The sequence below is a fragment of the Diabrotica virgifera genome, chromosome 4 (genome assembly GCF_917563875.1).
Source record: "Diabrotica virgifera virgifera chromosome 4, PGI_DIABVI_V3a".
NCBI classification, from domain to species: Eukaryota; Metazoa; Arthropoda; class Insecta; order Coleoptera; family Chrysomelidae; genus Diabrotica; species Diabrotica virgifera.
Window position 1 is genome coordinate 40399501 of NC_065446.1, and position 23798 is coordinate 40423298.

The 23798-nt window shown below is 31.7% G+C and overlaps 1 protein-coding gene across 1 annotated transcript in view; it reads left to right on the forward strand.

Moving 5' to 3' along the window:
• The first annotated feature begins 3802 nt into the window (after positions 1–3802).
• LOC114325514 (myosin-VIIa) overlaps positions 3803–23798 on the forward strand; it is a 314282-nt gene continuing 294286 nt past the window's right edge. The window contains exon 1 of the mRNA XM_028273590.2: positions 3803–4018. The gene's annotated coding sequence lies outside the window, so the exon portion shown is untranslated. The remainder of the gene's footprint in view (positions 4019–23798) is intronic.

The window sequence follows — 23798 nt, forward strand, 5'->3', positions numbered from 1 at the left end:
TGTTTATTTTTCAACAAAAAAAAAACACGTTATCAAGCGGGTTTTCGCAACTAACTCAAAAAGAAAGTATTTTATTCTTGTTAATTATTTAATCCATTAATTCTATTATTTAAGAAATATTCTTAGCAACGATGTAACTTATAAAAAGTGAAAAAAAGATATAATTATGAAGTCTACAAATCCAGTAAAAGCTGTACCTATCTCATGAAAAATACGTTCTTATTCGTCAAGTTCCAAATCGAATATTTCAACGTGAAATAACCAAAAAATGAAGCACTTTAACCTTTAACTACCCGCGCATCAAGTTATAACATAACTACACGCGTGGCGTACTTTGTACGCCACAAGAAAATACGCTTAAAAACAGCGGATTTGATTAATTTTTTTTTGAAAAAATACACTTAGTTGTTTGTTATAAACCTTATTCGGCATCAGTGAATACTTGGAGTTCCTTTTCAGTAAGCCAATTGGGATTTATAACTGGAATCATGGAATAACTGGATTCCATGATAAATAAAATTACTAATAAAAAATTTTTTTAAATGTGATTTTTTACAGGAGAAAAAGTATTGTTTATAAAGATAAATATATTTTGTGCCATAATGACTAAAAAACAATTAAAATATGTACTTATATTACGACTTATAGTAATATAATTCTGGGGTATATTGTCCACCACCGGAAACAACAAATAATAAAATGTAAATTACGATCTTTCCAGAACGCTGATTATAACGAAACTAAAACCAAATTGTAAAGCACATTCCAGTTATAGGTTAGAGAGATAAGCAAGGTCAAAAATTAAATTTTTAAATATATTTCCAGTAGAATTCTTATATCTGGCGTACAAAGTACGCCAGCGCGTGTAGTTAAAGGTTAAAGTGTTTAAAAAAATATTTATTTTTATTTATTATAAAAGTTTCTAGCATCTACACTAAGCGAGTTAAGCTCAAAATAAAGTTGGCCCCCCTTTTTGAATTCGTGAAAGTCTTCCCCTATTCAGCACCCCAAATGAAATTAATCGTTACCGCTTTACCATTTACTTTACTTATATTTTTACTTGTATTGTTGATATGATTTGTAAGTTTTACTGGTTCAAAGTGCTTATTTTTGAAAGGGTTGTATTTGAGAGGGCCTGAACAAGTCACTAATCACGAGTGTATACAAACTTTAAACAGCCATATATTAACAATTTTTGTGTTACAGAGAAACAAAATAGAACCAAAATTTTTATATAAAAGCAAAACGTACCTACAGTCGGAAAAATGAAAGAATACCCATGCACGATCACATCAATTACTTATTTTGTATTTGCTGTGTTTTTCTATAAATAACAAACGTTTGTTATAGAAAAAGACAGAAGACAGCAAATACAAAATAAGTGATTGATGTGATCGTTCATGGGTATTCTTTCATTTTTCCGACTGTACATTTTCTTACTCTTTGAGATTTTGCGTATCACTAATACTTTTTAGTTATTTTGAAAAAAGGGAATTTTCTTAAATAAAAAAAAATGTTTTATTATAAAATCTAATTTTTTCAAAATTAAGCACTTGGAAGCGGTCAAATTTGAAGGTCAAAGTAAGTGGTAAAGCGGTAACTAATAATTTCATGGGGGTGGGGGGTATTATTTTCACGATTTCTTTCCAAAAAAGGGGCCAACTTTATTTTGAGCGTAATTCGCTAAATTTTGATGCTAGAAACTTAAATAAAAAAATAAAAATAAAGCATTTTTAAACAAAATAAAATAAAAATCTGTGGCTAACGGACTCGCATCCAAGCCATTTTTTTTTCACACATACATACATGCATTTTTAAACACTTTAAAATAGTTTTAATGAGTTTTCCCGGAAAAGTGCTTCACTTTTACTAAGAACGTTTTGTAAGAACGCATTTTTCATGAGCTGCTTCGCTTTTACTGGGTCTATATATAGTTTTGTTCTGAATACACCATTTTTTTTCGTTTTTTTTTTATACTTAAGCTACATTTTTGCTAAAAATATTTATTAGATATAATAATATTTTTACATATTAGAATATTTAAGAATATTAATATTTTATTTTTCGATAAAATAATTACTTTTTGAGTTATTTGCAGATATTGACCGATTGAAAACGTGTTTTTTTTTGTTGAAATATAAAATTTTCACTCGCAAATAATTCTAAAAATATTGGCTTAGTTAAAAACTCTATAGAGCAAAAGTTACTTAGAATTAGTAGGTAAGTTTATCAATTTCCGGATTTATTTTGAACTTATGTCTATGTCTTTTCACCCTCGAGAAGGGGTGGCATTCGCCCCTAAGTAACAGCAACCCTGAGCTTCAGTCGAACGGTGAAGTAGAGGGTAATAGAAATCTTGGACATCTTGGGTATTAGTGCACCCTATGTAACGCACAGCTGAATCTTCTGTTTGTGCGTCACAGTGTTGCCATGCCATTTCTTTCATAATTTCAATCAATGTTTAATGTACCTACAAGAATAATAGAATAAGAACGTTTACTTTTCCGTCATTATACTAGGTAGAATGAAAATTGAGGTGTCAAATGAAAGCTTATAATCCAAGGATAGTAATAAAGGTGAGAAATTAGACCTAGATTGTCTGTCCCTCAAAAAATAAGCGTTATATTGGGGATTTCTAATGTCGACATTAAAAGTTGCACTATTTTTTTTTCTATAAAACATTTTGATCTAAAACTTACTAGAAAACTTCTTTGTACTCTCTACTTTCAAATAAACGTGATTAAGAAGCTAAATTTTAAACTTCGTCACACAACTTTGGCGATTAAACTTTGCAATGCAGAAATCCGCACCTTTTTCTTTGAAAAACTCATAACCTTTTTCATGATAAGAATAAAAACTTGAAGCAGGTACCTTTGCCTTTAGAAATGTTAGAGCTATATACTGTAAAAATTTCAGAAAAAAATATTAAAATGGAACAGAGTTGTAGCGAGGTAAACGCAAAAAACGTGATTTCATTTTTTTTTATTTTTAGGTTAAAATTGCGATTTTGACAATGGTCCCCCACATAAAATTCAAAATAAACCTCATTTTCGTTTTCAGCACCCTCGAAAATATAAAGTATGAATAAAATTAGCCATTCACCCCTCCGTGGTCATTATCTCGAAAACTAAGCGCTTTTTTGAGGGTGTCCCGCTCGTGTATAATATCACAAAAAATTGTAACGTGATAGTATGAAAAAATAGAGGATACGGCAACGGTGTTACAAGTGATGGTTGGACATATTAGGGTGCACTAATATCCAAGATGTCCGAAATCTTTGTACAGTACAACTCCAATTATCCTGACACCAATTATCCGGATCGCCAATTATCCGCATCGCCAATTATCCGGATCAGATTGAGAATATGACTCTGCCTGATATGTTAAAAAAATAATTCATTTTACTGTGATTCAGTATTGTGTGTCAATATTACGTAATGTAAACTTTGTCATTTACATATTGTTGTGTATACTGTATTGTTTTTCATAATAAATACCGTATATGTTCTCCATTGTGTTTTGCTATAATTACGTTTCTTTCCCGGAAAAGGCCTTTTTCGAGAAAAATCCAATTATCCGGATTTTTGATTATCCGGATCGGGTCCGGTCCCAATTAATCCGGATAATTTGAGTTCTACTGTATATCCAAATTTTCAAACAAATCCGTCGGCGTCGTGACGCTGAAAATTACACTCCTATTAGACAGTTATTGACTGGGCTAATAATTTATATCGTTTCTCCACATGATATGCAACCAAAGAAGCAACAACAAAAGCAAATAATTATCTCATAGTACCTGACATTCCCATTGACGGCACCACTGAATCTAAAACACAGGTAAAATAATTACAGGTAACAGCATTTGACTCGATCGTGTCGTGAGAGTAGAGTGTATGTGAGTTTATAGTGCTTCGTGAACCCTGTATAATTAAAACCTTGTGACTCGTATAGTGTTACACAAAAGCTCACAAAAATGCCTAGGATTATTTACTAAAAGGATACTATTCATTCATAACAGGTAAAAATCTATTATTTACTAATAGTTCTTTTAAAAACGGTACACGTCTACAATTGCTCCAATTTTTTTTCACGGTCTGTCACCTGCGAAAAATAAATACACGAAACACAGCATCGTTTACATCGTTATCCAGTAATATTATTATTTTCAATTTGTTGTCTTAACTGTGTAAAACCGCTTGTGGGACAGCAGAGGTCAAGCTATCGGGTTCCATGTCCTTGTAGAATTCTTTGGGTTCCGATGTACCGGTACCTTAGACTTTTGCCTCTGATTCCAATGAAGGTGTGCCAGAGCCTGCTCAAGAAGATTTTCCGCCCCTTTGGTGGATCATTTCCACTTAAAACTCACATTTCTATCAAATATCTCAAATATTTCGTAACTGTTCAAGCTGCTTAAAATGCAAGACAACAGAGGTACATATTTTGTTTTGAATTAGGTACCTACATTTAGTAAATACATAAACATATTTATGTTATTGCAACCAAATGTTAAATAATGTAAGTAATGTGAAAATTATTATTTGTTAGGTCCAACTAACGGAAAATAATTGAATATTATACAATGCGGTGCAAAAAAAATCGATCGACTAAAAATTTGGTCATTTTTGATGTTTCGAATTTCCTAAACCTGTTGTCCGATTTAAGCGATTTTTTACCACGTTATAGCCTTATTCATTGACATTATCAGTAGTAATTGCACAAGAGCTCTAAAATTCTATATTAATTTTAGAGATCGAGTGCAATTTGTTGCGATTATTTCATGAATAAAACTGTTCAACACCAAAATTTTATTGTAATTTATTTATGTAAGTACAAATTAGTACAATTAAACACACAGTTGTTATAAATATTAATTTGACGGTTGAAAGTCATCACTTTTATAATTTTTAAAACATTAATTGTCATTAATGCCACTGAATGTATTTTTTCGTAGCAACGAAGGGCATCTGACGTAATATACCTACTTGACGACGGGAAATTATCAGTAGTAATTGCACAAGAGCTCTGAAATTATTGAATTTTTCCCGAGTGACACTTTGACAGTTTTAATTTCACGAGCCGAAGGCGAGTGAAATTATGTCAAAGTGTCACGAGAGCAAAAATTCTATATTAATTTCAGAGGTCGAGTGCAATTTGTTGCGATTATTTCATGAATAAAACTGTTCAAAACCAAAATTTTATTGTAATTTATTTATGTAAGTACCATTAAACACACAGTTTTTATAAATATTTGACGATTGAAAGTCATCACTTTTATAATTTTTAAAACATTAATTATTGTCATTAATGTCACTGAATGTATTTTTTCGTAGCAACGAAAACGAAGGGCATCTGACGTAATATACTTAACGACGGGAGATTATCAAAAATTATCGATTTAATTCAGATTTCTGTAGCTTTCTATTGGTCAGAATCTCCTATGAATGAAATAATCAGTAGTAAATGCATAAGAACTCTAAAATTCTATATTAATTTTAGAGTTCGAGTGCAATTTGTTGCGATTATTTCATGAAAAAATTGTTCAAAACCAAAATTTTATTGTAATTTATTTATGTAAGTACAAATTAGTACAATTGAACACAAAGTTTTTATAAATATTTGACGATTGAAAGTCATCACTTTTATAATTTTTAAAACATTAATTGTCATTAATGCCACTGAATGTATTTTTTCGTAGCAACGAAGGGCATCTGACGTAATATACTTGACGACGAGAAATTATCAAAAATTATAGATTTAATTCAGATTTCTGTAGCTTTCTATTGGTCAGAATCTCCTATGAATAAAATAATCAGTAGTAATTGCACAAGAGCTCTAAAATTCTATATTAATTTTAGAGATCGAGTGGAATTTGTTGCGATTATTTCATGAATAAAACTGTTCAAAACCAAAATTTTATTGTAATTAATTATTTATGTAAGTACAAATTAGTACAATTAAATACAGTTTTTATAAATATCTGACGGTTGAAAGTCATCACTTTTATAATTTTTAAAACATTAATTGTCATTAATGTCACTGAATGTATTTTTTCGTAGCAACGAAGGGCATCTGACGTAATATACTTGACGACGGGAAATTATCAAAAATTATCAGTCTAATTTAGATTTCTGTAGCTTTCTATTGGTCAGAATCTCCTATGAATGAAATAATCAAAAACTATCGGGTATAATATCACAAGAGAGTGAGAATAAATTGAAAATAAAGCGACAGTTTTTCGAAAATTTGTTTTCTGGCAATAGACACGAGAGCCCGCAGGACTCGAGTGGCTATTGCCCAATGACAACAAATTTGAGTAAAAATGAAGCATTATTTTCTTATTTAGTCTTACTGTCGTGTGATATTCGTAAGATTAGTTTTTAATACGTATATTATGGATATTTTCTTAAATGTGACAGTTGTCAAAACTAGGAAACTGGTTGCCATTAAACAGAAACAATCTACTTAAAAAAATTCTATCGGTCATTTTTTACAGTAGATAATTGAAGACCCTGGTGCAAGAAGGGGATAAGTACCAAATTCTGCAAAAGCGAGATAGGTGCTTATTTAGGTTGAAAAAGTAACTGTTCTTGCCTGGCGCAAGTATAGGATATGTATAGGTAATAGATACTGAAATTATAAATGAAAACTACTTATCCCCTGGTATGGTCTGGTGCAAGAACAGTATAAGAAATGTGGGGCAACATTAAATTGGAGGGTCCGAGAAGTTAGCTACAGATATAAGGAAATGAAGGCATGACAGTGTTGCCATGTGTTCTTAGGATAAATCGGAAAAGAGCATGTGGTATATTTTTATTAATTTATTTATTAACATGGAAAACATTAACTATGTAGATAAAATAACGAGAAAAATTTTTAAATTTCTCTAATTAAAAAGTGTAAAATAAGTAAAATTCTGCTGTTTTAAGATTTTATTACTATATACTTTTAGTTTATTGTAATCTATATAAAAATAAGGTTTGTATAAATAATAAGGTCGCCAATACAATAATTATTACAGATTATCTAGTAATATTATTACATATCATCTTTTCACCTGAACTCGAAACGCCATCGAAAAAACTCTAAATATTGATTAAAGATAGAAATATTAAATATAATGTAAATAATAACAGACTCCAGAATATATGCAACTGAAAACACAGATATACAAATCCACAGAAATATTAAAAAGCTGTGATAATAACAGGCTCCAGAATATATGCAACTGAAAATACAGATATACAAGTCCACAGTACTATTATAAAAAATAATTTGTCTAAAATGGAAGTTGTAGCTTATTTATATGGTCAAAAGGAAAAGGACTATAAGTCTTTCACGTGATACAATATAGTTGTAGGCATTTTAATATTTAAAAAAATACAAAATAAACATAAAAATAGCGTACTAACGAAGTGAACACTTTTCAGTAACTGAGAGCATTTCAGTATTCAGGTACATTAATTCCAAATAATACAAATATAATAAAAAGAAAGTCATAAAATGTATACCTATCTGCGGAACATCTGTGCAATCTGGCAAACGCAAATTTAAACGTTCCGACTCTGTTGCCAAATCTCTCCTGGAATCTATCAGGGCAATTGCCACAAAAAAATTTCTAGTAATTAACTGCAACTAATATCTAAACAAACAACAAATATTTATTCGTTCGTGTTTTACATAAATTAAAAAATATCAAAATCCATAGAATAATGTAAAAAGGTACCTTTCGAAGCTTTCTCTGTATATTTGAAGCGTGCAACATATTATACATTATATACATTATAATCACATGGCAACACTGTCAAACTTCAATTCAACGTTCTATGAAAATCTAATGTGGCTAACTTCTCGGACCCTCCAACTTAATGAAGTCCGAAATGTGTAACTTATCCCATTCTTGCACCAAATTTTGAATTAATTTTTATATGTGTGTTATTCTGTCCCACTATTGCACCGGTGGCTTGCCGCGATTGGGTAAGGTACCGGTATCTGCACGAGCCACGAACACGATCTAAGTCACGTAGTCACCGAGAAACTGTTGGAGAGTTAACATAGTGCTAGTAGGAGAGGTACGGTTTAGTAAAATATGGAGGTTTTAATAATAAAGTATTTCGTCTGAAAATGGGTTTTAATGTAACTTATCCCCTTTTTGCACCTGCTGTAAACTACAGTACAAAAAAGGCTTAAACTTATCCTATTATTGCACCAAATTTTTTTTTCCTTAATAGCATTGTTGTTTGGCTGTAGAATGGCGGCAAAATCATATATACCTGTTGTATTAGTTCGGCCCTACTTCATGAACAACATAAATTTTAAATTAAAAAATAAAACTTTTTTGCTTCTCCTGTAAAATTTACATATTGTTACTTATCCCCTTCTTGCATCAGGGTCTTCAATTCTCAGTATAATTTTAATCTGATTGGACAGAATTAAACACGTGATCAAATATCTTACTATACGATTGGAAGTTAAAATCATTAAAAAATAATCGATTTAATTTAGATTTATGTAGCTTTCTATTGGTCAGAATCTCCTATGAATGAAATAATCGCTGTAATAATATTGTTGCTTGTATACCGGGTGTACCAATCAAACTGTGTTTTTTTCTCAAAGTTCGCATCACCCTGTGGATTATTCTAGCATTTATAAAATACTGAAATTAAAACCCAACTATAGCCTCAGGTTTTCTTAACATTTTGTCTTTCGATTCATTCGCTTATGTTGGATAATAAAAAAGTTAGGTACTTTAACAACTGGCCATGTTCGTCATCAGTACAGGGTGTTTTCTAAATAAGTGCGACAAACTTTAAGGGGTAATCCTACATGAGAAAATAATGACAATTTGCTTTATAATCATATAAAAGTCCGCAAATGCTTCGTTTCCGAGATACGGGATGTTCAATTTTTTTTACAAACTGACGATTTATTTATTGCTTTAAAACCAGTTAGTTAAGATATGCAAATGAAATTTTGTGGGTTTTAAGACGTAGTTATTGCATATTTTTAACATACAATTAAAAATTGTATATTCACCATTGGCGTGCGTACGGGTAATATTATCGGTCATAATACCCGTTTGCGCGCCTATTGTGAATATTGAATTCTTAATTGTATGTCAAAAAATGTGCAATAACTGCGTCTTAAAACCCACCAAATTTGATTTGCATATCTCAACTGGTTTTAAAGCAATAAATAAATCGTCAGTTTAAAAAAAAAATTGAACATCCCGTATCTCGGAAACGAAGCGTTTGCGGACATATGATTATAAAGTAAATTGTCATTATTTTCTCAGGTAAAATTACCCCTTAAAGTTTGTCGCACTTATTTAGAAACTGATGACGAACATGGCCAGTTGCTAAAGTACCTAACTTTTTTATTATCCAACATAAGCGAATAAATCGAAAGACAAAATGTTAAGAAAACCTGAGGCTATAGTTGGGTTTTAATTTCAGTATTTTATAAATGCTAGAATAATCCACAGAGTGATGCGAACTTTGAGAAAAAACACAGTTTGATTCGTACACCCGGTATACAATGACAGTTTGACTCATAATAGATGTGATTAATAGAATGTGATTAGGAGGTTGTTTCCGATCACTTTTTCCCTGAAAAAAATAGGGACTGACATTCTTTTCATTATGTCACTTAATTTTTGAGCTAGAGACTTTTTTTATTTGTAGAGATATATATTTTTAAATACTTTAAATTAGTTTGAACAAGTTACCCTCGAAAAATGCATAGTTTTCCCGTCTTTTGACTTTAAAACTACAATATTTAGCATTTGACGAAGAAGAGTTAACATATAGTAAAGTGTAGCTCGATTACTATTGGTCGTTAGAAAATTTAAAAAAACGGGTTTGTTTATTTTTTTAGAAGGTACATTTTTGTTAAGTAAAGTTGTTTGATAAAACGAAAACTTTTGGAGTTATTAGCAAAAAACTTATTAAAAACATTGATTTTTTCGCTATAAAACTAACACTTTCGATAGCGAATAAATCGAAAACTATTAATTTTATCAAAAAAATGTATAGAACGTTTTTTGCTTAGAATGGTAAACCCCAAGGTGGGGTGGCAACCACCCTCATGGTAAAAGCGCCTTTCGGCATCATATATATTTTCATCCTTGGACTATCCACTACTTATTCTCAAATTTTCAAGCAAATCGATCCATTCTGTAAAAATTGCGAGTTTTTGTCCTATTTTAAGCTTCATTACTTGGTGGACTACAATATTAACTTACATTTAAGTTTAAAAAAATACTAGGAAGTAATTAAATAAATGATAAATCAGTTAAAAAAAATAAAAACACTAAGCATATAATATTAGTCGTAAAATTGTTGCTTTTTGCATTTAAATCGGATCATTAAGAATTTTATTTTAAACGGTGGAAAAGTCGAACATTGGGAGCAAGTTAACTACTTAACTTAAACTAGATATATAAAATATTCATAGTTGTAAACATTTTACAAAATGTCATCATTATGGTTAATTTGCCTGTATATATAACCGTTTCAGATTAATTTATTGCAATTCTTTCTTGTGTCTTGATGCATAACTTTCCCTAATTCGTCAGCTTTCTTATTTGTGGTATTTTCTTTAATTAGTCTGTAGTTTTTAAGACTTGTATTTAAACATATATTCAAATAAAAATTTAATTTATTTTAGGAAGCAATTTTCACTTCAACCTTTGGTTATTAACCCACACTTAAGAAAAATCTTAAACTTTGCTGGGCCGGTTTCACCATTATTAGTCGATTTTATTTCATTACGTTTCAATAACTATTTGATCGCAACAATTGGTTATTCGTCGAATAAGTTCGATTTTCGCATTACCACTAAGAGCGTAGGCGCAAAATTTTGGACCAATGCTTGTTAAACATTTTTTCGAATCCTCAAAAAAAAGAAGTATTTTTGAAAAATGTAGACGCAGAATGAAATATTACATTATTACCAAGGATCGAAAGTCCCTGAAAACCTCTATAATGTTTATTTTAATAAGTTACAGCGGTGTTAAAAAAGGAGAAGATTTAGTGTGAAGAAAATTCAAACAAACATGATTTTGAAAATCATAGTCTAATTAAAAAAAATAGTCCATTGAAATGTTACATTTAGTATTGCATTTCTTAGAGGAGTCAATTTTATTTTTTTAATGTGTAGGGGGCTTCAGTAGCAGCTTAAGTTCAAGTTTTTGGGGTCGCCGCCCTTGTCCCCCGCCGCCATCTTGGAAAAAGGGGTGCAAAGGGCTTTCTCGCTGTATCTCCTAAACTAGCTACCATACAGAAAATTTAATTACACTTAAAATGTGCCAAATCAAATTTTCTACAATTTTATATCTATTACTTTTTATCGTCAAGTGACCAACATAAAAGTTATAAACAAAAGTAAGAGAAAATTTTGTAAGAAGTTTCCTTTAGGAGGTTATAATTTTTTTTCCGTTCATTTTACAATAAAATAATATCAGCAATTTTATAGAGGATTTTTCAGCGAACAATTTCCACTATAAAGTTGTTTAATTTAATTTATTTATCTAGATTTTACAGCGCTCCAATCTTGACCAGATTCTCAAAGTTCTCATAGGAATACAATAAAAACAAAACCTTGGACTTACCTTTCTATCTATATATTTATTTATTATGATTTTAACATTCCTATGCTATTATTAAGCTATTTTTGACCCTTTTCCCGGCTACCTATGAGGTATAGTCTGGAGGAGCGTTTTTTGTGTGGTATTCCTAATAGGCCTAATCCACGGACAATTTCTAGACAAAATAATATTATTTATTATTATATGTTGAAAAAGATATCATAGTTATTATTTTTCATTTTTTTCGATGGTCCAGGCAGCGAGTCAATATCTGAAGAATCAGTATCCGAGGTGAATTTTTGTGTTATAATGAGAGTTAGAGTTGGCGTCATTGTCGGTAATTCATCTACCAATTCATTTTCTTCAATAACACAAGCCTACATTTTTATTTTCATGAAAAAGTGTTTTAAGTTTGATTGGTGTGCTATAGTAAATGGGATGTGCTGATCACGAAGCTGTGCTTAGTTTTTTTCCAGCACGTAAGGTTTTCAAGAAAAATGTGTTTGAAATTATTCATAGAAACTGCCAAAAATACTGATTAAACATTTATTGAAACTTTATTTAATACAAAGTTACGCTGCAAAATTGAGTTGTTTATACACAAACAATGCAGTATAACCTACGTTAGACAATCGTTGGTTTTTTTGAAAAAAATCGTTTTTCTTTTTCCGTGAAAACTGCGTTTTGTAGTTTTCTTATGAATTTTTGTGGTCGAGTCCCTCTTCAAGGTCCAGAAGTAATCAGCCATAATTATTATTTCCCATCTTCCTTGGTAATGTCTTTCCATCTCCTTTATATGTTGATGGAACCTCTCTCCCTGCTCTACTTCTGTCAACGTGGGAATCCAGAAAATGAAGCTTGACACTCATATTGCATCCCAGTTTTTATAATTTTCGACCATGTTGGTTACAATTTGTTAATACTTTGGGGACTTGTTGTTTCCAAGGAAACAGTCTATGACTGTTACGAAAGAACTCCATGCTTGAGATTGATCCTGGGCCATTGTATTCTGGAACAATCTGTCCGATTTTATGGTTCGAATTTCAGGGCCTATAAAAATTCCTTCTTAAAGTTTAGCTTAAGAAAGAAAATGCAGAAAATTTGTCGCTCAGGTATTTAAAGCAGTCACCTTATTTATTTAAAGCTTTGACAAACTACTTCATCAATCCTAACTTTATGTGAAGAGGAGGAAAAGGGACTCATTGGGTCAACTAGAGTATCACGCTGCACATTTTTTTGTGGCCATTCTTTCTTAACGTAAGCTAAATTTTTCGTGCTCGTGCTCCCACTCACACAAAAAACACGGATACTTTGTGAATCCAGACTTCTGACCCAAAAGCATGGATATTATTTTGTGATCTCATAAAGATGCCAACAGTATCCGTTATACTTTATTTTATTTCGGAACAGCTCAAGATTCTTATATTATGTTTCATTAAGATGCACAGAGGCAACAGGTACTGAGGCATTAGTATTATCATTGTGCAACAAGACACCCTTCAGACTTCTCTTAGAACAATGAATAAATAACCGCTATGATATGGAATCGTAATTAGCTCAAAGTTTCTGAACTTCTTCAGGAATTTTAGTACAATACACCAGTGAGCCCTCTTGACAAAAATATTCCACGAAATCTTTTTCGCGATGCCTATACCACGAAAATGTGGTACATATTTATCCTTCTATCGCGATTCTTAGATTTGTGCAGCATCCTTCGATAGGCCCAAGGCCCAAGTCTCTCACTAAGTCATTTAGTTCAGCTTGGATGAACGTTGGAGGTTGGTCTATACCAGGATTGAATTCGTCTTCATCGGATTTTTTGTTTTAAATTTCATCTGATGATGACTGTTGGATGGTGTGAAGAAAAGGTGGGGGAATGAGGAATTCAATTTACGAGATATCAATGAGGTACTTGTATGCGCTAGTATATAATATCTCAAGGTTTTTTTTTATTTTGTGAAACATTTTGACTTGATGGGCAGTGTTGCTATTCAAATAAAATTTACATATTGTATTAAAATATTTTTTATCGATCTATCAAGTATTTTAACGAAATAATTTTAATGCAATTTACAAAATTTCAATAAGATACTTGTTTGAGCTAGTACATAATATCTCACTCGATTTTTTAATTTTGTGAAAAATTTTGACGTGATGGGCTTAAACCGAATTCATATTCAGAATCAGCGTACCCGTATTAGCTAAGGACACTTGTCAAACTCAAAACACCAAAAATAATGTCGGCCTGTGTAATTAATGTTGATATGTCCACGATGTTGCTGCAACTTTCACCACCACAATAGAGGCACACTGCTGATCATTTGAGGTCTGCTTTTCGGCAACCACATGCACTTCCAGTTTCCATTGCATATGCTAAAGATGAATTTCATAAGCTCGGGGCTACTGGAAGCTTGGAAGTTTGGATTGGTATCCAAAATTTTCCAGCCCCAATTTTCCTGGATCACAATGTTTACCGAGCCATGACTGAATCTGGTGATACACTCGGAGTCTGTGGAAACGGGCTGCATCTTGTGTTTAGAGATGCATCAAGTCAAACTAGTTTGATTTTACTCAACAAACTTGACTTGACTTGAAAATCAAACTTTTTGTTTAAAAAAGTTTGACTTGACTTGATTTCGATATCTTTAGGTTTGACTTGAATTCAAACATCTTCAAACAGTTTGAAAAGTTTGAATATTACGCAACGTGTTTATTTTCAATTTTAAATGAGAACGCCTACGCCTTTATTTGTTCAGTGGCGGATCAACGGGGGGAGGGGAAATCCTCTTCCCTCTCCCAACAAGGTCAAAAAAATTTTTTTTGACAAATTTCAATAAACATAGAAATCTATTGGCTGATACGATATTTAAACCGCAGACAGACAAATAAAACCCAATAAGCGCACCTGTTAGGATAATTATTAAGAAAGCTTAATGCATATTTATACATTAATTTTTTTAAAATTTAAACCCAACATTTGTAGCTTGTATCCGGAAAAAATGTGAATTGTGGATATGTATAAAACCATATATACCTGGATCCCGCGTACCAAAAAAAGTTGATTAATAGCAAGCTGAAAATTTGTTAATAGCTTAACGGTGTCTATTCAGACAAATTTTGATGTATGGGAACACTGGAACAGAAGAAGTTTTAATTGTGGAAAAGGTTAAAAATTTGGAACGTCAGACTACGTAAACGTTCCATGTATTTTGTCGGACAGAACTTCCAATTAATTTGTTACCTTTTCATTAAACTCTCATGCAAAAATCAGACTGGTGTTTATCACCAACTGGGCATTTTAATGAGTGGAACACGAAGAACATGTCAAATGACAGGAATCATGTTGGTTAGTAATAGCAGTCTGATTTTTGCATGAGAGTTTAATGAAAGGGTAACAAATCAATTGGATGTTCTGACCGACAAAATACATGGGACGTTTTCGTAATCTGACGTTCCAAATTTTTAAACTGTTCCACAATGAAAACTTCCCCTGTTCCAGTGTTCCCGTACATCAAAGTTTGTCCGACTAGACACCGTTAAGCTATTAACAAATTTTCAGCTTGCTATTAATCAACTTTTTTTGGTACGCGGGATCCAGGTCTAATAACCCTATGGTTAGTTTTGAATTTTAAAGAAATACCAACGAATATACAGCAATACTAACTTTTGTATTGTGGCACATATTTTCGAGTGAACTAGCAGCTTGGTACCACATGTTTTTTCGAACTGGCCCTAAGATAAATAAATGCCTTTTTTAATAAAAGAAAGTCATAAAAATTCCAAATCATTTTATTTTGAGCTGTCCATTGAAAAACCAAATAGTCTTATTTTATTGTAACCCTTAAGGCCATAGGCGTAACATGTCGCTTATCAAAATGTTCAATGGTTTTAAATGTATTAATTTTTTTTCAAATCCTGAAAAAACTAACAAAAATTAAAAAAAAAATTTAAACGCAGCATGAAAGATTACATTATTTCTAAGGGACGAACATCCCTGAAAACTTCTATAATGTTTATTTTAATAAGTTACGGGGGTGAACATAAAAAGGAAAATTTTAGTGTTATTATTAATTGCCAATATTATTATTAATTGCAACTAACATGTCTATCTCGACAAAAAAGTATTTTTCAAATACTATATATACTAAATAAATTATTTTTCAAACTCTTTCAAACTAGCTTGACAAACAGTTTGAATTTTCAAACCTGTACGATTGACCAGTTTGACTTGACTTGAAATATTTGTCAGAAGGATTGACTTGAGTTTGACTTGAAATTAAGTCAAACTCAAGTCAAGTTCAAACATTCAAGTCAAACTTGTGCAACTCTACTTGTGTTGGAGGAAGTGAGAAGAGATTAAACGCATTTTTTGTCACTATTTTAGCGAATCCTTTGTATCTCAGGGTTTCCAGAGAATCGTCTTTATTTCGCCAGAGACGAAAAACGTTCGCCGACAACAGTGAGTAAAGATGGCTCGACTTTTCCACTGACATAATTTTCCCTAGAAGTTCCTTACAAATAAAATAACCAACTCATGATGCGCTCTTATAAAAAACACAAAATGCTTATCTAATCACAAAAATATAAATTTTACCCACAAGACTCTCAATAGTATTATGTAACTATAAAACTCAAAATACTTTTCACAATTTTTAATACGACTGCACGTGGCCAAATAAGTAGCACCACTGTAAGAATAAGTTAAGTAGAGGGGGACTGCTGTGCCATCTAGGATAAATTATAATGATAAAAGTAATAGCAGGCAGATATTCAGTTCCTAACGAAAAAAAAAATGACGTAACTGCAAATTTTTCCAATTTCTGTTTATTGCACAATTAACTTCTAAAATACTATGTACAGATGATACAAAAAGACCGAACTGTAAAAATGTGATGAGCCACTATTTATAGGGTAGTTGCGTCGTTACTGAAATACGCGCTATGTTAGACCTTGTTTCAGATACATAATGACGCAATTGTAGATAGGGTTGAAAATGGGGCGATTAAATTAAGATAATGAAATTCGATCCAATATCGATGAAAATAAAAGCCATCGTTGTCAAAAAACAAACGCCATACCGATGCTCCTGGACGATCATTCTTCATTGTTTTGCTCTTCTGAAGAATTTTGCATTTTGCGGTTGCGTCATTCTTCTTCTGGACCGGTGAATTTGTCCTCAAACAACTTCTTGGGCCTGTTCTATATATGCTTAGGGTTCTAAGTTTTATAGTGGGGAGAAAGGTCAATAATACATTAATAATAGCATAGGAATCTTAAATCGTAATAAATTGTATTAATAAAAAAATATTAAGATAGAAAAGTAAGTCTAACGTTTTGTTTTTATTGTTTCCCTATGAGCATTCGAGAATCTGGTCAAGTTAGGAGCGCTGTAAAACCTAGGTAAATAAATAGAATTAAACATCTTTATAGTGGAAATTGTTCATTAAAAACCCTCTACAAAATTGCTATAATGTTATTTTATTGTAAAATTAACTGAAAAAAAAGTTATATCCTCCAAAAGAAACTTGTTAAAAAATATTTACTTATTTTTGTTTATATCTTTTTTGTTGGTCACTTGACATAAAAGTAATAGTAACAAAATTGTAGAACATTTAATTTGCTACATTTTATGTTTAATTAGATTTTCCGTAAGGTTGGTAGTTTACGAGTTTCTAGTGCGAAACCCCTTTGCACCCCTTTTCCAAGATGGTGGCCGGGGGACAATGGGGTCGCGACCCCAAAAACTTGAACTTAAGTCTCTACTGATCCCCCCTACACATTAAAAAAATAAAATTGACTCCTCTAACAAATGCAAGGTATGGCCTAAAAAATGTAACATTTCAATGGACTAAATATGAGTAATCATAATGGGTGTTGCCGCCTCTGGCCCTTAGGACTTCTTGAAGACGGTTAGGCAATCCATTCATGATATCCTGGATTATCAGATTGGGGGATATTGTGCCACTCCTCTACCGCTGCCGTCTTGGGCTCTCCGAAGGATGTAGGGGCCGAAATACGGTACGGGATGATATCGTATGATTTCGGGAGATAGATCCATATACCCGCAAGTCAAGTCAAGGCCACATAGATGCACTACAATTCGAGATGGCCGCTTCATTGTCAGCAACGTGTTGAGAAATCGCTTTTGCACTGCTCCTGAAGCTCGTACGCGTCCTTTGTTGGACATCTTGGATTAGTGCGCCCTATGTAACGCACAGCTGAATCTTGTTTGTGCGTCACAGTGTTGCCATGCCATTTCTTTCATAATTTCAATCAATGTTAAATGTACCTACAAGAATAATAGAATAAGAACGTTTACTTCTCCGTCATTATACTAGGTAGAATGACAAATGAGGTGTCAAATGAAAGCTTATAATCCAAGGATAGTACTAAAGGTGAGAAATTAGACCTAGATTGTCTGTCCCTCAAAAAATAAGCGTTATATTGGGGATTTCTAATGTCGACATTAAAAGTTGCACTATTTTTTTTCTATAAAACATTTTGATCTAAAACTTACCAGAAAACTTATTTGTACTCTCTACTTTCAAATAAACGTGATTAAGAAGCTAAATTTTAAACTTCGTCACACAACTTTGGCGATTAAACTTTGCAATGCACAAATCCGCACCTTTTTCTTTGAAAAATTCATAACCTTTATCATGATAAGAATAAAAACTTGAAGCAGGTACCTTTGCCTTCAGAAATGTTAGAGCTATATACTGTAAAAATTTCAAAAAAAATATTAAAATGGAACAGAGTTGTAGCTAGGTAAACGCAAAAAACGTGATTTCATTTTTTTTTATTTTTAGGTTAAAATTGCGATTTTGACAATGTTCCCCCATATAAAATTCAAAATAAACCTCATTTTCGTTTTCAGCACCCTCGAAAATATAAAGTATGAATAAAATTAGCCATTCACCCCTCCGTGGTCAGTATCTCGAAAACTAAGCGTTTTTTGAGGGTGTCCCGCTCGTGTATAATATCACAAATAATTGTAACGTGATAGTATGAAAAAATAGAGGATACGGCAACGATGTTACAAGTGATGGTCGGATCCAATGCCAAAATCTACACAGACATATTAGGGTGCACTAATATCCACTAATAACCGATGGACAAAACGTATTGTCGAGTGGAGGCCACGAGAAGAAGCACTACGGAGCAGAGGACGACCACCAACCAGATGGGCTGACGATCTGAAACGTATTGTCGGCAACTGGATGCAAGCCGCACAAAACAGAGAAAGATGGAAAGAGCTGAGGGAGACCTATGTCCAGCAGTGGACGCGTACGGGTTGATGATGATGAATATCCAAGATGTCCCAGCTCGCGCCCCACTGCTCCTACAACATCGTAGCGCTACACTTGGTTTTGCGCGAGAATATGCTAACTCTAACTGGATTGTGGCGGAATGGAAAAATATACGGTCACCGGATAAGAGCAGAATAGACCTAAGAGTTTGAGAATGTGATTTAAGATTGATAATTTCTGCAAATTGAAAGAAATACGAATTAAGTATTTCTATTTATAGGCTATTGATTATATTCAAAATAAGAGAGCTAAAAGGAACTACAGCGTTAACAGGATTTTATTGTCTCGTATGGTCAAAGGACGTTTAAATTTGAAAAAACCGCGGAGTGCTACCATTTAAATTGGTGCGTTTTTGAGAAAGGGGTGAATTAGTCCCTAGGCACAGGGTGAATTAGGGAGAGTTCTATGCACTTATGGTACAAACACGTCCACAGGAAAATTGTTCTAGGTTAAATTTTCTATTGAAATATTTCATTTTAAAGTCAAAAATATTTTTTTTTTATAAAAATATATCTAAAAGAAAAGCAAGAAAAAAACACGAAAGAAAGCAATTTTGTTTTTTGCCCCATAACTTTTTTCCACAGGGATATAGGTATAGGCATTGCTTTAGCAAAAAATAACTTCCATCCTTCCTCTTTAAAATGAAGTTTAGTAAAAGTCTCTAGGATTTACAGTTTCCGAAATAGAATTTTTCAAATTTCGTCACTCACAGCATTTTTGGGCCATTTTCCCCATTATTTCGCAAACATTGTTCTGTAACTTTTTTCTACGCATTTCTAGGTATATTCAATGCAGTGTTGCCAATCGCATTTCTCTAGATTATCCGGTGATCGCTCGAAAAATATCCGATTTGTCACGAAAAGGTACGCTAGGTCAAAAATTATTCTGTTATTAAAATCAATGTTGCCAATGTTATTCTTTAAGTCCCCTTCACAACTACCAAATAACAAAATCCGTTTTTCGTACGTCAATCAGTTGATTGTAATCAATTATCATTATGATAATTAACATAATTGATTGATTAATTAATTATTAATTATCAATTAACGTAACAATTATTAACGTAATTGATTAATTAATCAATTAATCTCATAATTGTAATCAATTATGTTTTCAGCAACCTAATCAAAGTGGATATTGACAGTAATTAAGTATTTGATAATGATCAGTTGATTCCATTTCTGATTAGCGTTCGAACAACCGGCCCTTTAATCTACTTAATTCTTTATTTCACAGTTTAAAAATTTTCGTTTATAGATGAAAATCTCGTCTCCTAGCTGATTATTACCTAATTCATGATTCATGTATGTAAAAACTATTTTCCACCTACCTCTACTGAACGTATACTTTTCCGGACCTGATTGTAGGGAGCAATGTTGTACTTTTCCTCCCTAGGGAAGAAAATATTTTTCCTACCTAGGGAGGAAAAGTAAAATTGACGTCATGGTATTTCATTCATGAAATATAACTTATTGGCGCCCTTTACAATATCTATTTTCTATTACGTAAGTATCTATACATTTTAACGTTTATTTAAAAACACTCTGTATTTTGCAGAATGGTAAAAAAGAGTAAATTGTTATTCTGATTTAACAATGTTTACATTAATAATTTGACGTATATTTGACAGTTGACAGTTATATTGTACCTACTTGTTAGTTTTAGTTCTAATAAATTTTGTTGGTTAGTTACATAAAAGTAAAAATTAAAAAAGGACTTGCTATTTGAGGATGGTGGAAAAACCATATGTATAACATGGGAGTAAAGTGCCTTTTCCTCCCTTGAATTATTACTGCCCTCCGCTACGCGTCGGGCAGTAAACTTCATTCTCGGGAGGAAAAGTAGCACTTTCCTCCCTTGTTATACAAATAGCTATTACTTACTATTATTATATTATTCGTATTTTGTATTATCGTAAGTGTTAAATTCTAAATAAATAAATAAATCTAAATATTTCATTATTTGGATCGTTATATTAATTTATTATAATTATATGTAAAAAAACACTTTTAAATATTATTTTATTAAAACGTAATAACTACCTAAAACTAGGTACTGGAAAAATAAATAATAAATAAATCAATACAAAATAAACTACAGCTACAATAATAGCATAGGCGCAAAATTTCTGGTCAATGCTTTTAAAATGCATTATTTTTTTCGAGTCCTGAGAAAGCTACTAAGTATTATTTAAAAATTTAAACGCAGAATGAAAGATTATATTATTACCGAGGGCCGAAAGTCCCTGAAGACTTCTATAATTTTTATTCTAATATGTTACAGGGGTAAAAGGAAAAGATAATATTGAGTGTGATTTTTAATTTCAAATATCTCATTCAAAAGAAACATTTTGTTTATTCTAAGGGACTTTCAGTAATAATGTAATCTTCTGCGTTCAAATTTTTCAAAAATATTTATTGGTTTTCTCAGGATTCGAAAAAAATGAATATGTTTAAAGATTATTGGTCCGAAATTTTGCGCCTACGCTCTTTTAACAACTAAAGATTTATTACAACTAAAACAATAGAAATGTATTTGACAGTCTTGTAGTTATTAAGGTATCAAAGTTATTATCCATAATACCCGTGGTGCGTTCAACGTTAATGCCCGACTAAATAATTTTTATAGGCAAAAAATTTGAAGGATTTTTGGGTTAATTAGTAGATATCTAGATATTACTAGTTTCAAATAAATAGATTTTTCTACAACCACTATTCCTCATGCATTTTTCTGCACAATTTTATGTTAACAAACTTAATATTTTCTCACAGAATAACTGACAGTAGTGTGCAGAAAAGTGACGTTTCTGTGCCGGAAAGTTCTTTTCTGCATAGTACCATTACATTCCTCAAAAAAATCATAAATATAATTAGGTAAGTATAACATGTTTTGATGAAATGGTTTTGTTTAACATATTAGATTTGATAGAACTTTACCAAAAAGAACTAGATTTAACTACATCTCATGTCAGAGAAATCTGAAAACGTTTACTTTAAGCACTGCACTACATAAAATAAAAATAAAACTAAATCGTGCGTGAATTAGCTTTCATAAGTTTAAAGAATAAAAACTAAAAACTCATAAATAACATCGGACGGCAGACGGTTTTTGAAATTTGAATTGAATTAGTATGCCTTAAGTGTGCATTTGTGCACTTGTGCATTTAAATTCTAAACAAAAGAATCGGTACATGTCCCTTTTGTCAAAAGATGAAAAGTATCGGATGTCACTAACATTCATCCAGTATAGACTATTTATAAAAATTTGGGTGGAACCAAACAAAATTAATGTGTTGTTGGTGTTGGGAATTTATGGATGCGACAGTTTTAGTCGATGGTAGTAAATACACTGAAAAATATCCGCAAATATCGGATTTATTTAAAGATACGAAGAAGATACGACAACTCTCAAAAAGGTACGCAAATCGGATAATTATCCGCAGATTGGCAACACTGATTCAATGGTACATTTAGTAGAAAGAGAAGTCAATTACCTTTAAAATGGTCTATTGTATAAGTTTACACAACTCTTTTTAAGCAAGTTATGCTTTTTCAAGGTTTTATATTTTTAATGATTTTTTGATATTTTTAATGATTATTTTTTAAATTTCTCATTATGACTTTTTTTTGTACATTTGGGTATATACATTGTGAAATAAAAAAGCTCATTTTCTTTACTTTAAAATGGTGTATTGCAAAAAATTCTAGGACTATTTTTAAACAAGATATCCGTAGGATATCCAAGAGTATCCGTAATTTGAGAAAAATTTTAATTTTTTTTTATTTTTTTCAATTAGGAGATAAGAATATAGTTGCATATTATAACATAATTTTTAATTCCAAATATCTTTTCTTAATAACACTTTGCGATATTGTGAAACTAAAAGGTACTTTACTCTTGAGTGAAATTCATCTTTTTTAACATACCTCGTACACTATTGAGAAAATTTTATATCTGGTGATTGCATCTTAGGTTTTAGACTATGCATAGCATTTTATAAAGAATATTTTTTTTTCATAAAGTTAATAATAAAAAAGTTTTCCATATGGTTCCAACTTAGTGGGACCTATTGCATGTGTATTATATATATGTCACATTTTAAAAAAGCATATCTTGTTTAAAAATAGTCCTAGAACTTTTTACATTACACTATTTTAAAGTAAAGAAAATAAGCTTTTTTTTATTGTACAATGTAAATACCTTTTTTTTTTTCTCTGATTCTGGCCTTGGTTTAGAACTAGAACCTTTAGCCACGTAATTGTATAACTTATCACTAACTCAGGTGTAATGTGTAGTGTGTGTGTTGAGTAAGTGTCTTGTTACTTTGCAAAGTTGACGTCATTGTCTTTGCAAAGAGACGCTAATTGTATCCGAACGTCTGCGGTCCCTCCGGTGAGTACTGCGGTCCCTCCGGTGATTACTGCGGTCCCTCCGGTGAGTACCGATCCCACAAGGACAGAAACCATTTTCATTTATTAATTTATAATAAATGAAAAAATCTCTGACCCTGGTGAGATTCGAACTCACTACCATTCGGAACTTTCGATCCAAAGGTTAGGCGCTCTTACCATGTATATACCTAAATATACAATAAAAAAAAGTTATAATCGGAAATTTAAACATAATCGTAAATATATCAAAAATTATTAAAAGTATAATACAGCCTTCTACAGTAGACCATTTTAAAGTTAATTGACTTATCTTCATATTAAATGTAACATTGCACACACCTAAAGATACGTAGAAAAAAGTTACAGAACAATGTTTCAGAAGTAACAAGGAAAATGGGCCAAAATCACTGTGAGTGGCGAACTTTGAAAAATCATATTTTGGAAACTGTAAATCATAGAGACTTCTACAAAACGTCATTTTTAAGAAGAAGAATGTAAGTTTTTTTTTTCTGT